Genomic DNA, 17744 nt, shown 5'->3' on the forward strand with positions numbered 1-17744 from the left:
CAAACTGGCTAGGCTCCCACCAAGCCGGAACATGAAGTAGGATCAAAACCCCTTGCCATTGACCTTGGCTTCTCATCAGTCCTTATTGTTCGCCATGATCAGAGAGTCCGGTTTTATCCCATGCTTTTTCAGTCACAGTCCAGCTGGCCTTGGTGAGCTCCCAATAGATCAGCCCCACTGTCTCAGTGGGTGGGTGCACCCCCTGTGGTCCTGACATCCTTGCTCGTGTTCTCCCTCCATCTGCTCCTCATTGGGACCTTGGGAGCTCAGTCCAGTGCTCCAGTGTGGGTCTCTGTCTCTATCTCCATCCATCACCAGATGAAGGTTCTATGGTGATATGAAAGATATTCGTCAGTATTGCTATAGGATAGGGTTATTTCAGGTTCCCTATCCTCAAGTTCCCAAGGGCAAATGTTGTAAGCAAGGCATTGCCGTGGACATTGCAAATGTTAAATACTTCTCAATCTCTCAATGGTACAACAGCCTATATAAATTATATAATATATATTATAAATATTATATAATATATATATACACATACATAATGGATGAGACGCCTCATCATGCCAAAGCATATATGAAGGTCCAAGTTCAACTTTGTTGAGTCAGTTCTTCCCTTCCATCTTTACTTGGGTCTTAGGGAAGGGCTGAATTTAGGTTGTTTAGCTTGAACAACAAGCACCTTACCAGCTGATATGTCTTAGCAGCCCATTTTTTCTAAAATTTATATAAACTTGTAAGTTAGAAAACACATGGAAATTGTTACACAGTATAGTCAAGGCCCACAGATATTGTCCATTCAAAACACCATCATGCTTCTAAAGGTAAAATTAGGCATTGCCAGTGTTTAATTTCAGCGGCTGGAGAGATGACTCATTAGCTAAGAACAGCAGCTAAGAACACTGGTTGCTTTTCCCAGGAGACTTGGATTTGATGCTAGCACCCACACAGCTGCTCACAGCACCCTGTAACTCCAGTCACTGAGTATGCCATGCGCTCTTCTGGCCTCCATTAGTACTAAATGCACACGTTACACAGGCATGCTGGTGAAACATCCATGCACATTATTTAAACTTTTCTATTTCAGTAAGAATGCTTTCTTTTGCTCACTTGTCAAGGTACACAGAGGTTCACTCTGAACGCTGAATTTATTCAGATTAATGTACATATGACTAATTCATACTCAGAAATGTAATCTTGCTAATTATCAAATTAGTTAATTCTCTGGAGGTAACTCAATCACGCTCATTTAATTTAATTAATTAATTTATTTTTGTTTTGTCTTGTTTTGATTTTGCTGTGTACCAGCTCAGGCTGTTCTGAAACTTGCTTTGTAGTCCAGGCAGGCCTCAAACTCACAGAGATCTCTCTGCCTCTGTCTCCCCACTGCTGGGATTAAAGGCGTGGGCCACCACACCCAGTTTAGTTGTGTTTATATTGGGATGTCTCCATTCTTCTACTTTTTTCAACTCTGTAATTCACACAATCATCCTATGGGTCAGATAGGACTGCAATACTTTCATTGATTCAGGAATGTATAAGACCGTAAAGAAAGAAATTTTCTATAACGTAAGGCTGACTCTCCAACCTAATTTGTCATTTTATTCCATTGGGATTTGTTACTAAGTCACTGCTTACTAATTCTATGCTAATATTCTGTCTAAGTAAGCAAGGGAAAGATAAAATCGTGTCTCCGCCCTCAGATAGGCCAGCACACAGCAGTGTGAGAGTAATAATTACAGTGCGGCAAAATAAAGGCGTTTCTGACTTCCCCAGTGAGGCGGGATGCAGCATCAGAGAAGTCATTAAAGCCACATGTTGATTGCCCGCCAGTTGTGTAACTTTGGACTCTAGTTTCTCTCACTGGCAATGACACCTGCCCAGCTAGGTGTTAGGATGATTAACAGAGACCATCGTGCAATTAAATTGTCGTGACAGATGGCCACAGCTGGACAGTAAGATATCGGTCATCTGCTCTCTTTGCCTTGAATTGAGGAAGCACTTGCTAGTTTTGAGGTCCACAAATCAGCTAAAGCATGTGAGGAAAAAAAAAAAAAAGCTTAAAATAGAGTACATCAGTCAAGTAAAATGGCAGACGGTATTACAGGCTATTATTCCACGGTCACTTTAGCCTCCATTTATTTGACAGATTGGCACCTTGTAAATATGTCAGTTGTCGTAATTGGGCTGCCACAACCACAACTTGACTTCCCCCAGAGCCTACTCTAAGGCATTTCTTTGAATTCTCTCTTCTTCTGTATGTATGTGTATCAGACACAGGGCTCATCGATTCTTGGAAGCTCTTATATAATCCTATAGAGTTATCTCATTCCTACAGTTTAATTCATTTTCTCTATCTCTCCAGAAAATTAATTTTTATTTACCTATTTATTCGACATATTTAAAAATAAAATTATATTAAAGGGATGGATGTGACCCTTTCACAAGTACATAATGGAACATTTAAGACTCGTTACATATATACCTGATTTCACAACCACCTATCATTTCTTCATTGTGGAAACATCCCGAAATCTTTCCTCTGGCATTTTTGAGCTGGATGGAATATGAGGCTACTGTCCCACAGCACGTTAGATACTCTTTCTCACATCATGACTTTGTGTCATTATTCTATTCTTCCACCCCTCTCTCTCTTGTCAGCCACTGGTAACCACTTTTCTACTCTCAGCTTCTGGGAAATAAATATTTTCATAGCACACATATGACCCAGATCATGTAACACTCATTTTCCTGTGCCTGGCTTCCTTCAATTACAGTCAATTTTGGACAAGCATCCCAAAGCACAAGAAACAAAAGCAAATTAGGCTAATGGATGCTTACCTAACTACAATACTTCTGTTCAGTAAATGAGGCAATCTAGTAAGGAGAAAGTCTAGAAAAGAGCAGGGAGCATCCTCAAGTACTATGTACAAAGGGGTATTGATACGCAGAATATGTAAGCAGTTCAGAAGTTACAATAATGAAACACAAGGATACCCAATAATAGTATAGACTTAAAAATATATATCTAACAGACAAACACACATGAATGCATGCAAGTGTGACTGCATGCACTTACACACACACAAACACACACACAGGTGCACACAGAAGTAATGCAATTAAGAATAAGCTCTAGACCCACAAAGAATTTTTCTTTAAAGGAGACAGGCATGCAAGTGCTTCGCTTTTCTGCTCCTTCCCTGAACTGGATAACAAGCTCTCTTTCCTTGCAGTGGGGCAAACCAGCTTGGGTTCAGCCAGGTTCTCTTGAATTCCTGGCCAAAATCAGAGTGAATCTGCTTCCACTTTTGACCCTAATCAAAATTTCCTGTCATTAACAAAGCAACATACACCCATGATGATTTCTAAGTCATGTAGATGTTTACATTACATGCAGAAAAGCTGACTTAACTAATTCTTATTTTCTGAAACAAAACATATGCCAAAGAGATAAGCAGAAGTGACCTAAGACTGAGGACAAACATTTATGGTGGTCACTCAGAAAGTAAAGAAGGAGCTGAAGTCGAAGTCGTTGGACACTTATGTTATGGAGTACACCTACTCCTGTTGTGGGATGTAAAGACAACACAGAAAGCAAGTGAAAGGTACAAAGCAAACACATGGTGAATTATCTTGGAATACAATGACTAGCTTTAAACAAAGCAAAAATTATTAAAGGAAGATTGCATGGAAGAGATTTTCTATATGACTAATAGGTATACATGTATACACATAAGCATACAAGTATACATGTGTTTATATATATATAGTTAAATTTTTCTGGCTTGTATCAATAGTAAGTCTGGATAATGATAAAACATAACACCTACTACATATTAATTACTGGCCTAACTATTTGGAGACATTTAGGTAAAGTGCATATTTTAAAAAAGGTAGACTAATCACAGAATCTAAGAAAATGAAGTTCTTAGAAAAGGTTGTTGTTTTTCAAAAGACACTTATGAGACTTCAGGGAAATGTTTAATTTCAAAAAGACGAATGCACATGAGCAAAATTATTACTTTAAAATTGAGTGGAATTCTTAGTAGAAATGAGAAGTTCATTGTTTCTATGAAAGCGAGGAATGTAGTTATTAAAAGAAAACAACTCAAAATCAGCGAGAATTGTATAAGCTTCACCAGATGAACAACTACTAATTTTAAGGCAGTGCAAAAAGAAGAAGTAGAAGGAGGAGGAAGAGGTGGAGGAGGAGGAGGAGGAGGAGGAGGAGAATATTGCATGATAAACTTCTTCAGAAACCTTGCCAAAACAGAAAGTCAAAATTTCAATTTAAGCATAAGTATAATCAGCACCAAAGGACCAAACATGCTTTCAGAAAGAATATGTACTTGCTAAGAGAGAGAGAGAGAGAAAGAGTCTGACCTAGAAAGGATACTAATACAGACGGAAGAGAGGTTACTAATATCCCATACAAGAAAACTTCAAGATTTTGACAAAGTAACTGGTACAGATTATCCTTCCTATATTAAATAACCGTTAAAAATGGGGAGGAGGATACATGATACCCAAATTCATAGAACTCTGGCTGTAATTTTGGAGAGTCAGCGAGCATAAGAAGATTTCTCATACATTACTCCTCAGGTTAGAGTCCAGAAATAGCAGGAATGTTCCTTTGAACTCAGAGAGGAGGTCAGAGTCTGACAGAGCACAGGTATTTGCAATCTGCAAATCAAAGTTTTAAAGAGAGAAGTATTGACCAGGAAACGAAGTCAATGTTTGACCCCTGTGAAGTTTTGGTTTGAGGTCTTTGAAGGGTGTGTTAGGTAAGAACATGTGCAAAGCAAAGCTGCAAAGCTGAGAAGAGAACACAGGCAGAAGGGCTTGAACAGGATTGGAGGAGGATGAGGCTCTGAGTGAGGGGGAAATGCACACTCTGCATTCAATGGCAGCCTCCCGAGTCATCAAAGAAGCCATGTTTAAAAAAAAAAAAAAAAAAAAAAACAACTCCAAGTCAGAGTTCCTGTGGATAGGTTCTACAAAGACAAAAGCTAAGCTCTTAGAAGATTCACAGAATCACAGAATTATTGAAGAAGAAGATATCCTTGGCTTCCAATGATCTACCCCAAGAGATGCTGAAGTGAGGTTCTTACAAGGTCAAGGATCCAGTTCCATTAGCTAACTGCCCTCTAAGGCAAGTATCAACCTCATGAGGCAGGATATAACAGAACACCAAATTTTTAGTCTATCCACCAGAAGTCCAACATATAACCAGTATTACAAGATACTCTAGGAAAAACCAAGGGGAAATTACGTACCGATTAAGGACAGAAGAAGGCAAGCCTGAGCTATTTAGAGAACGAATCTATTCATGCTGAAGAGCAAGATTGAAGAATTAAAAAGGTCTATGCTTGTGTTATTTCCTGCTGAGGAATAAATAACTTTAAAATTTAGCAATGGAAACATATCAATTTGTTCTGACTTCTGAATTTCCATGGGTTAGTCATTTTTCACAGCTTACCTTGTAATTTCTTCATGAGTATACCAAACAAAATTACAAACTAATGATGAGGACTGAGGTCCTTCTTTAAGCCTAAACTGGCAAAAGCTTGATCTCTAAGCTAAAATTTGTTGTAGCATTAATTTTCACATGAATTTCTTTTACTAAGACCCTGGGATTCTTAGAGATACTGGTTTGAGATCACCCTTACTTTCTTGCCTACAACACACTTATAACATGACAGCCAGAAGACTACAAATCTTAACTTTTGTACACTAATCTCAGAAATGATGCCTGATATTTAGTGCTGTATTTTATTGATTGAATGCACATTCTAGAAGCTGCACTCAAAAGAAGTCCTTACAACAAAGACACGAATGGTTTCAATGATCACGATCCCTGCCATCTTAGAACTGTCATGATAACCTCCATCATCGGGAATCAAATTCACATGTATCAGTGAGAAAACCACTTCACATCCCAAGTGGCTAAAATACCTCATTTGGGGCCCACTGAAGCTGCAGCTCCACAGAAGTGCTGGCGTTGTAGGCAAGGACATGTGACTTTGGCAAAATCGTTTTCTGGTTACTTTTGGAGGGGACCAAAGAGTCATTATGCACCACAGCTTGATTCCAAATAGTTCACTGGAGATTCTTAACATTAAGACCCCTGGTTCAAATGTGTATTGTTGTGCAATGTTATTTTAACTATATAAAGGCGTGTTACATTTGTTTATGCTGCAGAATAATTCTTTAACTGTGTAAAGGTGTGTTACATTTGTTTATGCTGTGTTTGTTTAACTACGAAAGGATGGGTGTTTAATTAATTAAAGGTGTGTTACATTTCTTTCACCTTGCCTGCCTAAGGCACGCAATTTATCTAATAGAAAGCTGAATGGCCAATAGCTAGTCAGAAGAGGAATAGGCAGGGCTAGGAGGCAGAGAGAATAAGTGGAAGGAGAGATCTAGGCTCCAGAGAAGAGGGAGCAAGAAAGAAGAAGAGAATGAGAAGACAGAGGGACACACCTGGGCTCAGAAACCAGGCAGATGTCAACCAGCCAGAGACAGCAGGAAAGTAAGATGAAAAGAAAGAAAAATGGTGAAAAGCTCAGAGTAGAAACGTAGATGAAGAGAAGCAGGTTAAATTATAAGAACTAGCAGGAAATGAGCCAAAGCTAAGGCTGAGCATTCATAACTAATAGCGAGTCTCTATGTCATGATTTGGTAGCTGCTTGGTAACCAAAGAAAAAGCCTGATACAGTGTATAAAACAGGTATATAAATCTGATATTTGCTGGAAACTAAACACAAATCTATTTTAAAACAACTCCTTGGCACACATACAATCTTCCCATTTAAAGACAAAAGAATATTTGAATACTAATAAAACAGATATTCTTATTTGTTTTTACATACAGAAATAAGTCTTGACTGAACATTTGATGCTCTAGGATGTAGGGTACTTTCAATTTTTTTTCTGAATAATCAGTATATTGATGTTATGATGTTCAGTGAAGAAAATACACTTTGTGTGGAGACCCAGAAATGTGAGCCTAGTTCTACCTTGTCTGAAAGTCAGAAAGCCTAAGGTTGCTCAAAGTTTTTGACAACAAATGGTTACATACACTGACCTAGGGTGTGGTTACTTGGTGTTTTAGACACTAAGATGACCCATAGAAGTGTATCCTCTCCATCCTGACCAAAGGTCATAGAATTCAAGCCCATTTCTGCTCCTTCTTTTAAATTAGGAAGTGACTGCCTTCAGGATACTTGGGCAAGAGTGGGTTCTGTGTCTGCTTTTTCTCAAGAATTAATGGCTTGATGTCTCAAAGTCCTGGGGCACAAACTGTTTTAGTTTTCCTTTGTATCATGTTAAAGCAGTCTTTTGCCTTCTTCTCCCTTTTGCATTGGAGTATAAAAGTGTATAGAGAATTAAACACAGGCTATTTTCAGTGTTCCCTGGAAGTCTCTCCTGGTGCTAGCCTATATTTTATTATTTTATTATTTTCGCTCACACCTTCCTTCTCTTTACTGTTTCTAATCCCCATGCTTCTACCCTGGTCTCTGACAACTTTGCATAAGTAACACAGTGAGAAATGGCAAAAGTGGGATGGTTAGATGCCTCAGGCTATAAAGGCACTTGTTGCTAAAACTGGGTTCCTGAGGTCAATCACTGGAATCCACAGGGAGCAAGGAGTGGAGCAACTCCTGCAAATTGTCCTCTGACTTTCACATGGATGCAATGGCTTATATGTGTGTAGTGGACGCACAGAACTAAAACAAATAAACATTTTAAAAATTAAAAAAAGATTTTTTAAAAAAATAGAGTTTAGAATCATTTTAGAAATTGTTAGAAATTTATCCCAATACCAGATAAAATTCAGCTCATTGGTTTATGTGTATATGTGCATGTGTGTATGTAAATTCAACTAAGCGAACCACAGAGCAAATAAAAAATCTAAGACAATACAAAACACATCTTTAAACTGATATTTACATGTTAAAGAATGATGTTTACAGGTTAAGAATTGATAGAAAATATTTGAAATCTTTAGTTTTTAATTCTATAATTAAATCATTGTGTCCTTTAAGAGTAGAAAACTTGAATGTGGAGTAAAAACACAGTGGTTTACTCCAAACAATAGCCTCAAATGTAAACCTAGGTGTTTCCATGAGTATTGCTGGCTTCATGTAGCATGAAGGCATACCTCCATATAAAGTAACTAGGCTTTGTGTTCAGAACAGAAAGCGTAGAGAAGCCGTGATGTAAGATGGATACACACTATGAGGAACACCTCAATTCTTTACATGTTTCACAGGACTTTACATGCTTCACACATGACCAGAATAGTGCTCAGCAATAAATTCCCTATAAAACTATTCAATGATTTTATCTTACCTTGTATTTTATCACAACCTTTTCTTGTTTAAATATACTTTAATACACAATATTCAACATCATGTCATAACACTGACATCATATTTCAACACTGACAGGATTCAGTTTGGTAACACACTACACATGCTTGGACTTCTACCATCTGTTTGTGTAAGTACCCTGGGGCATTTTCCAAGTGGTGAAACTCTTCAAAGACACATTTCTCAGATCATTGATTAGAAAGACACAATATACAATAAACCACTCTTTAGTTCAGCCCTGTGCCCAGTGGTAGATGACCAACACAAAATTAACTCAATGGTACTTTTATAAGTTTTTTTTTTCTTAGTATTTTTTTCTTCTGTCTTATACTTTGTCTGGATATTGATTTATGTATTGATTGTTCTATTCTTACCTTATATATTGTTTGTTTATACATTATGATGACTTTCCAGGTTATGCTTCTATGGGATTTTTATCTGTGTGCATGTATCTCTGGATCTAGATGTATTTCTTGTGCTTTGTCTTTGTCCATATTTTGTTCTGTTTTATTTTTTTCTATTTGTTTGTATGCTTTTCTTTTTTCCTGCTTTGTTTTATTTTTACTTTCTTTTATTGTATTTTTTAAATGTCTGATTGTTTTTTCGTGAGAAAGCAAAAAAGGAAATATAGATTTGAGGGTGTGGAGGGCAGAGAGGCGTTGGGAAAGGGGATCCCAATCAGAATATATTATATGAAAACATCTATTTTCAATAAGAAGAGAGCAGAAACACATGAAGCTGTGGTGACAGGAAGGTGGAGTAGATCAGAATGGAGTTAAAGGGAGAAAAGTTGGGGTTGACTACAAGCAAAATATATTGTATGGAGTTCTGAAGGCATTAAGAAAATAATAATTTAAAAAGAAAGGCATGATTCACAATAACTTTGTTAATAATATCAAAGACTGAAATAATATAAATAGAAACCAATAAAAAAGAGAGTAGAACCCTAATAATCAATAAAAAAAATAACACACTATTGATACATGCAAGTCTAGGTAAAAAAATTCAATATGTGAACAAAAGAAGTTAAATATCAGTAAAATAAGTACTTAATAGATGTTCTATTAACTTCATATTAAAGTAATTATAAAATACATAAATGGTAAATTAAAGAAAATTCCTCATGATTTCTTTATACCAGAAGTTAATGGAGATTTTAACATTGTATGTAAAGACATTTTATTAAAATTTATGCAAATTCATTCAATGATTTTGGTGATTCAAGAAAAGTGTACAATAAGAAACCTCAGACCAGTGTGGAAAGCTCTTACAATAAGTAGCCTGGTAACAGAGGACAGGTTGACCTTCATTTAGGCAACATTATTATGAATTATCTAATTAGGGAAGCTTCAAGTATATCATCCACAGTAGTATTAAATTACCATCTTATCAGGTAACAATTTCTCCAATGTTATCCCCAGCCAGTTATCAGCTTCTAAGTAAACAGGATGATGGATCTACAAGGTGACGAGACCCACATGTATAGAAGTTATACCACTTCAGACTAGCTTAGTTCTTCCCTTGCTTGGATCACGTTGGATGGGCACTGTTTAGAAAGCAGATCCTTCACAGATATGACAGTTGGTCCTGTCTGCCTCTCCAACGTTTTGTGCTAACTCCCCTTCTCATTTTATGGTCCCATATGTTTAGAACTTTGACCTTCACAACTGTTTTCTGAAACATCAAAAATCTTGTTGTTATTTTTCCTTCACTGATGTGTTCCTGTTATCAAAACCTATATAGAAGAATGTAAAGAGGCTTAATTCAACTTGTGTTTCTCCTCAATATGCTTTCAGATTCCTTCCAAATGCATCAATATTTCCTTTTAGAGGGCTCCCGTGTACTTTTATCGTAGCAGCAATCAGAGGGCATTTTACAGTGGAAGCCTTTTAAGTTAGCACTTTTGTCTGCTCACTGCTAGCTGCTGGAGAAAAGCAACCCTGCCATTAATCTCTGCTTCCTCTACAATGGCTATTCATGTGCCGTGAACACCAAAAATGTTCAAGAACGAACTCTAAGCTTTTAAATTTTTGCAAACACATCCAAAAGATTCTACTCAAAGTTTATACTCTTTCCTCAAAATTATCTGATACCCAACTCTGTGCCAAACTCTGCATTCAGTATAACACAGGTAAGGATAAATAGGACAGATGACATATTTAACTGCCTTCATAGTGCGTTTGTTTTGTGTCAAATAGGAGATGACAGTTTTTGATGATTAACAGGCAGAAGTTACTTCAAAACTCTTATGTTTTCTGTGTAATCCAAGTTCTAATTATCAGTATTGCAATGTAACTTAGCCTTGACTGAACAACTGAGCAACTTGCATCCAATCAGAATGTGCATGCTTGTATACAGTCATGCATCACAGGCTAAGAGACACAAGATTGCAGAGGACAGCGAGGAAACCAATCTGCCACGTCCACAGCAGTGACTGCCGTGTAGTGACAAAATGCCTCTGCGCTGGCTTTTGCCTGCTGAAGGATTGGGGTTAGAGCTTCTTGGAGCGAAGCCCCAGGTGGTCCCCCTGGCAATCAGCAGTCCAGAGAGGACCTGATGCCCTAGGTAAATCTCGTATCTGGAGATAGCCTTGAGAGCGAGCCCTCCTAACACCTTGTATGATCTTTCTCTGTATTTCTTAATTTTCCTGTTTGCAGCTGACCGCTTACCAAGAGATCAAAGTACATCCTTGGCTTGGCTCCACTGTTCAATAAAGCAGTCCTTGAGGAACTGAAGTATGCCCCATGCCACATGAGCCTGGGAAACTTTATTATTTATGAAACAGAAATGGCTAAAGTTGAAATGTTACGAGGGAATCGTCATAGTGAATCAGATTTAGAGAGAAAAGGAGAGTTAGAGAAAATTCCCCTTTATGAAAAGATTAGCTAGATCTCAGAAGCCCTGGAGTCTTTATAGTAAGAAGGAAAGAAAGGAAATTATTGATAACATGAGACTAGTTTTAATATATTGGTATAGGAACTATCATGAGAAAATGAGAAAACTATTAGGGGATATGGAGCAAAGAATAAAAACTATATAGATGGAAAGCTAAACACAGGACCCTGAGAACTAGTCTCCCACGGTAGAATGTAAATAATGGTGTGAGACAGAATTCTAAAAGACAAAACAAAACTAAAAGTCCTTGCCAACATCTTGAGCACGGAAGGGGGAACACGTAGAAAGGAGCACGTAGAAGAAGCTCTATTTTGGTTATGCTTAATCTTGATTTATGTCTGGAACCCTGAGTGGGGTGATGTAATGCACCTGCCAAGTTCTTTGATCTGTTTTGTACAAAAACTGAAGCTTTACAGAAGTAAAGTTGCAGCAGATTTTCACTACACAGTGTGTCTGTCTGTCATTTCCCTTGCATCGTATCCTGACTATCCTATCCTTCACCCTGGTCCCCCGTGGGTGGTGGTCTCCGAGAGGGACGGTCCGCGGCACCAATCAATAGAATGATCAATTTGAGCCAAAGTGTTTCTTTCTGAAATCATTTCCTCTGTGTGTGTGTGTGTGTTTCGTTAGATCCTATTATTTCTTAGATGTAAGCCCATATTAGAGAAAACAAGGTGAGAGAAATCACTAGGTATTAAACATGATTTCTGTCTCTAACCAGATGAGGCACATTACCAGAGCAACTATTGCCATTAATACAGGAGTGAAAACATGCTAAAGGAAAAAAAAAACACTTAGACAGGTTAATTCCATGTGAAGACCTCACAACACCATTAATTCATAAAATATATGTTTTCAAGAAATACACCTTCCTTCTTCTAAGCTTTCTTCCTTCATCCTTCAAGCATCTTTTCAAAAAACAGTTCTTAAGGGATGTCACTTTAGCTCACATGTCTGAAATGGTCCAAGAATGGAGTTGTGTGAGAACTCTTTTTGTGAGAAAACTACAAGAAAACAAGACAAGGAGCTTGTAACCTCGGTTTCTTCAAAACCTGGGATGTGTTTCCATGCTACTCCCAGGTGTAGTGGATAGGAGTGAGTATACTTCAGATTATTCGTTACAACTGGCTATTGTTATTAGTTTATGTGCCTCTATGGGGAAACATATTTTTGCCACACGTGGCTTGTCCTTGTGATTATATATTGTATTCAGGGATTTCTTCTTAACCATAAATCATAATCACAGAGCATTATATCTAAACCTTCACTGAGATGTTATCCAAAAGATGAAACTTGATGAAATCACCTGAATCGAGACTGTAATAAGGGGAACTATCCTAGGACACAATTCAAACATTTGCTATCATTTGTGCATCGGGTTAGAGGAGGAGGCTCAAGAAAAGTGACCAAGACAAAGTTAATGGGTAGCTGACATACAGAAAAATGACAGCCCCGAGGGAGAGCAAGTCAAGGAAGAAGTCATTCAGAAGCCAAAGAGAGAGAAGAGGATTGAACTTTAAATCATTGCCGTTTGTTGAACGTTTATTATTGAATGTTTTGTCATTGTATTTTAAGTACATGGGATCTATTGAAAATGGAACTGGAGGCGAGAAATTGTCATAGATATAAAGAAGGCTTACTGGGTAGAGTTTACTGTGAAGGGGAATAGAAATAGGGTCAAATGTGGAGGGCCATAGAGTAGGTCTGTTGGCATAATGTATTTGTGTCCAAACATAGACCGGGTAGAGCTGTTTATATTTGACACACTGGAATGTATGGAGAAGTGGGATTTGTTATTGATTTAAGAATTGGGAGACTATTGTGGTGCAGGTGAAAAAAAAGAGAAAGTGGAATAGTATTTTTAATTATTTTAGATTTACTTGAAATTAATAGGTTTCATCAGAAAATTTTTGTTTCTCTGTTTACATACCACATTGCATTCCATAGTGAATGTTGCAACATCATGAAAGGATGTTATTTTGGGAAACCTCGCTTTTTATTTACATTTGGTCCTTCTTGACTCCACTTTTCCTACAAACGATTTCACCTAAGAGCGGCTTTTCAAGTCACGCTAACAATTACTGTAGAAAATTACTGCCTTAATCATAGCTCCCCAATGACATCTTATTATTCCTGGGTTTCTGTGAACAAAGAAATGTGTCAATTAAATAACCAAAAATGAAGGGAAGATTCTGATTATTGTCATGCTACTCTTTAAATATTGAGTAGATTCTCCATTAATTTCAAACACTGCAACAAATGAACGGGGACCCTCTGTGACTCTGCTACTGTGTTTTGTTGTTGTTGTTGTTAGTTTATTTGTGTATTTTGTTTTCGTTTTCCCTTGGACTCTCAGGCAACACAGGCTTTCTTTGAGTTTTCTGTGCAGCCTAGGAGGAAATGGAACTCCAAGTCTCCCAGCTTCCCTTCCAAGTATTAGGATTACAGATGCCTGGTTTATTAACTGCTGGAGATGGCACCCTGGGTTTCATGCATGCTGGGCAGGTTCTCTCTCAACTCATCTATACCCCTAGCCCTGACACTTGTTTATTGAATGATTGATGAGTTGATTGCTTTTTTCTTCCACAGGCTTCTTGCCCATGCTCTCTGTCTTATCCCACAAAGCCTGTCTCAGCTTTGCTCAGTTCTTATGATTCAAGCACGCTGTTTTGGCCATAGTTATGGTGTTTCCACATATAATTCCTCGTTTAGAATGGTGCACTTTTCCTTTGCTTCTTCAGCCAAAATTACCTTCCATTCAACTCAGGGTAAGAATCGCCCAGTACAACTTTGAAAAGGCATTTATGGCATATCTGTTAATATCGGCACACTCTAAATATTACATTATTTATGATAAAGAAGAGTTACTGTGGCGCCTTCCTAGAGTTCTAAATATTCGATGAAAATAAAATTACACATATAAAGAAAGAGTAACACTACACTACAAACATAAATAGAGAGACAGTTGGAAAGGGAAGACAGAAATAGAGAGACTGTTGAAGTTAAAGGTAGGGATAAAGGTGTTAGTAACCAGAATAGTTTACTGCAAACGGCATTTTTGGAGGACTTTAGTGAACTACAAAACAGTTTTTCATATAGGTATCCTCCTGAATATTAACCTTTATCAGGCGATGAAAGGAGACAGAGACAGAGACAGAGACCCACATTAGAGGACCGGACTGAAATCTCAAGGTCCAAATCAGGAGCACCAGGAGAGAGAGCATGAGCAAGGAACTCAGGATTGCGAGGGGTGCACCCACACACTGAGACAATGGGGATGTCCTATCGGGAACTCACCAAGGCCAGCTGGCCTGGGTCTGAAAAAGCCTGGGTTAAAACCGGTCTTGCTGAACATAACGGACAATGAGGACTACTGAGACCCCAAGAACAATGGCAATGGGTTTTTGATCCTACTGCACCTATTGGTTTTGTGGGAGCCTAGGCAGTTTGGATGCTCACCTTACTAGACCTGGATGGAGGTGAGTGGCCCTTGGACTTCCGACAGGGCAGGAAACCCTTATTGCTCTTTGGGCTGAAGAGGGAGGGGGACTTGATTGAGGGAGGGAGAGGGAAAGGGGAGGCGGCGGTGGGGAAGAGACAGAAATCTTTAATTAATTAATAAAGAAATAAATAATTTAAAAAAAACAGTTTTTATCTTGAACATGGTAATAGTGGTATTCTGACCCTAGGATTGTCCATTTTCATACAAGTATATGATCAATTGGTATACTTCATGATATATAATATAAATTATATTTTAAATACATTTACTGGAACAAACTAAGGTGTCATGTTCAAATTTTTTGCTTACTTTCCAACAACTTCACTCTGATGTTGGTTTTTCAAATTATTCCTTTCGGATGATGATAGTAGAATCAGAGAAGGAAGAAGTGTAGGGTTTTACACATCCGTGTCTTCATTTAACTATTTCAACTTAATATTGCTAGTACTTCAGTACTTGCTTCTTTGGCTTATGTTAGGATAAAACACCCACAAAGCAAGTGGGTTAAAAGTGGGGAGAATGTTTATTTGACTTACACTTCTTGGCTATAGCTCATCATAGCAGCAGATACAAAAAACATGATGGCAGAAAGCTGGAGTGGACTAGTCACCCTGTACCCACACTTCAGGAAAAACCTAATCAGGAAATCAGGAAATGAGGCTGGCCTATAAAGCTCCAATGCCTGCCCCAGTACTCACTTATTCTAGTGATGTGTTACTTCTTAAGGGTTTTCCATAACTTCCTAAGCAGTACCATCTCTAGAAACCAGTGTTGCAAAACTAATCTCAATGTTAAAAACTATGGAAGGACATTTCACCTTCTAACTGCAACATTCATTCTGTTCATGTCATCTGGTGGCTCAAGACTACCTCTTGATGTAAAATACATTCAGTCAGTCCAGTTCAAAAGTTCCCACAGTCCTTCACAGTCACAATGTGACTTAAAACCCAAAGTCTCTTTTGAGATTTGAGGCAATCTTCTATTTTTTGATCCCTAATAGAAATCAAATAACAAACTTCATATTAGCAACATACACATTCTGTCACAGAGTCACAGAATATATGTGACACGTGTTGCATACACACATTTAATATATATTTCAATTCAAATATATTTGCATTCCATTTAAATATATTCATTTCAAAACAAAAAAAAACAAGAGAATAATAAAGAAACATGAGACTAAAGTAAGGCTAAAACACTCAGGCAACAAACAAATCTTGCACCACCATTAATATGCCATTTTATGTTGTAATATATGATTGGGTTAGGTACTTTACACAGGTTCACATTTTAGATACTGTACATTTAAACTGCTGAGATTGTTAAAGTATATATGAACTTTCAAAGTTGAACTAAATAAACTGAAGTGTAAGTTGAAGTAAATAAATAAATTTACATAATAACATGGTCATGAGCCTATGGACATAAGAATGGAAGGGTTTGGTTTATCAGTGATGTGTTCATCTCATTCAAGTTGACGTTTATTTGACGTAAAGCAAAGGATAACAATGATACCATTAACAGACCCAGAGAAGCCAAGTAACAAAGAGGGCTGGGGTGCACACATAAACAGATGCACCATGGGAGGAGGTAGAAGGGGATGGAAAATGAACAAGAGGAATCAGAGAGGAAGTATAGAGGGAGTACTGTGGTGGAAGAAGTCCTTCAGTATGTGATGCTTTTATTGGTTAATAAGAAAAAGCTGTTTTGGTCTACAGCAGGGCATAATAGTGCAAGGCAGGAATTTCAAGCAGATAAAGGAGAAAGAAGGCAGAGTCAGAGAGACACTATGTAGCTGCCAAAGGAAAAAGATGTCTACTAGTAGGCCACAGCCTTGTGGTGATACATAGATTAACAGAAATGGGTTAATTTAAGATATAAGAGTTAACCAAAAATATGCCTATGTTAGGAATATATCTAAGTCATTGGCCAAGCAGTGGTGTAATTAATAGTTTCTGTGGGATTATTTTTGGTCTGTATGGCCAGGAAGCAAATGAGCAGTCTCTGCCTGCAGTACTAGGAAAAACAACTGGAATTGGGGACATCATGAGGTGAGCTAAAAACTGAGGCCAAAGAAAACTTTCTAGACTCTCTGAGGGTGACCTTAGCTAACACCCCTAGCAAAGGGGAATACAGAGCCTAAACTGGCCATCTCCTGTAATCAAGCAAGACTTCCAGTGGAGTGACTGACATACCAATGCAACCACATAACTTTGACCTACAATTTTTCTTGTTTACATAATATACTGGAGTAAAGATGAAACAGATATTGTAGGGATAGCCAACTAGTGCCTGGTCTAGCTTGAGACTCAAGCTACGAGAGGGAGTCTACCCCTGACACTGCCTGGAGGGCTAAGATCAAGAGGATGGATAGCCCAGAAACCTACAATAGAACCAAACAGGAATGGCCAAAAATAAACAAAAACCAAAATGAACAAACAAAAAAAAAACCAAGTCAATAAAATGATTATTAATGATATTCTTTTATACTCATAGACTGGTGCCTAGCCCAATTGTCATCAGAGGCTTCATCCAGTAACTAATGGAAACAGATGTTGAGACCCACAGTCAAACATTACGCAGAGCTCAGGGAATCATACAGAAGAGAAAGAAGGATCGGAGGAGCCAGAGGGATCAGGTGCAACACCACAAAAATCCCACAGAACCAACTAACCTGGGCTCATGGCGGTTCCCAAAGAAGGAATCAACAACTAAGGACTGTGCACGGGACTGACCTAAGCCTTCTGCAATATGTCATAGTTATGCAACTTTGTCTTTTCGTGGAACTCCTAAGTGGGAGCAGGGGCTGTCTTTTTTTATACACTTTGCCAGATTTTGGGAGCCTTTTCCTCATACAGGGTTGCCTTGTCCAACTTTAATATGAGGAGAGGTGCCTAGTCTTACTTGAACTTGATATGCCAGGTTTGGCTGTTATCCATGGGAAGCCTGTCCTTTTCTGAATAGAA

Source organism: Alexandromys fortis, unplaced genomic scaffold (genome assembly GCF_014885135.2).
Source record: "Alexandromys fortis isolate MF-2015 unplaced genomic scaffold, M_Fortis_MF-2015_v1.1 scaffold_2_1_26212458, whole genome shotgun sequence".
Lineage (NCBI taxonomy): Eukaryota > Metazoa > Chordata > Mammalia > Rodentia > Cricetidae > Alexandromys > Alexandromys fortis.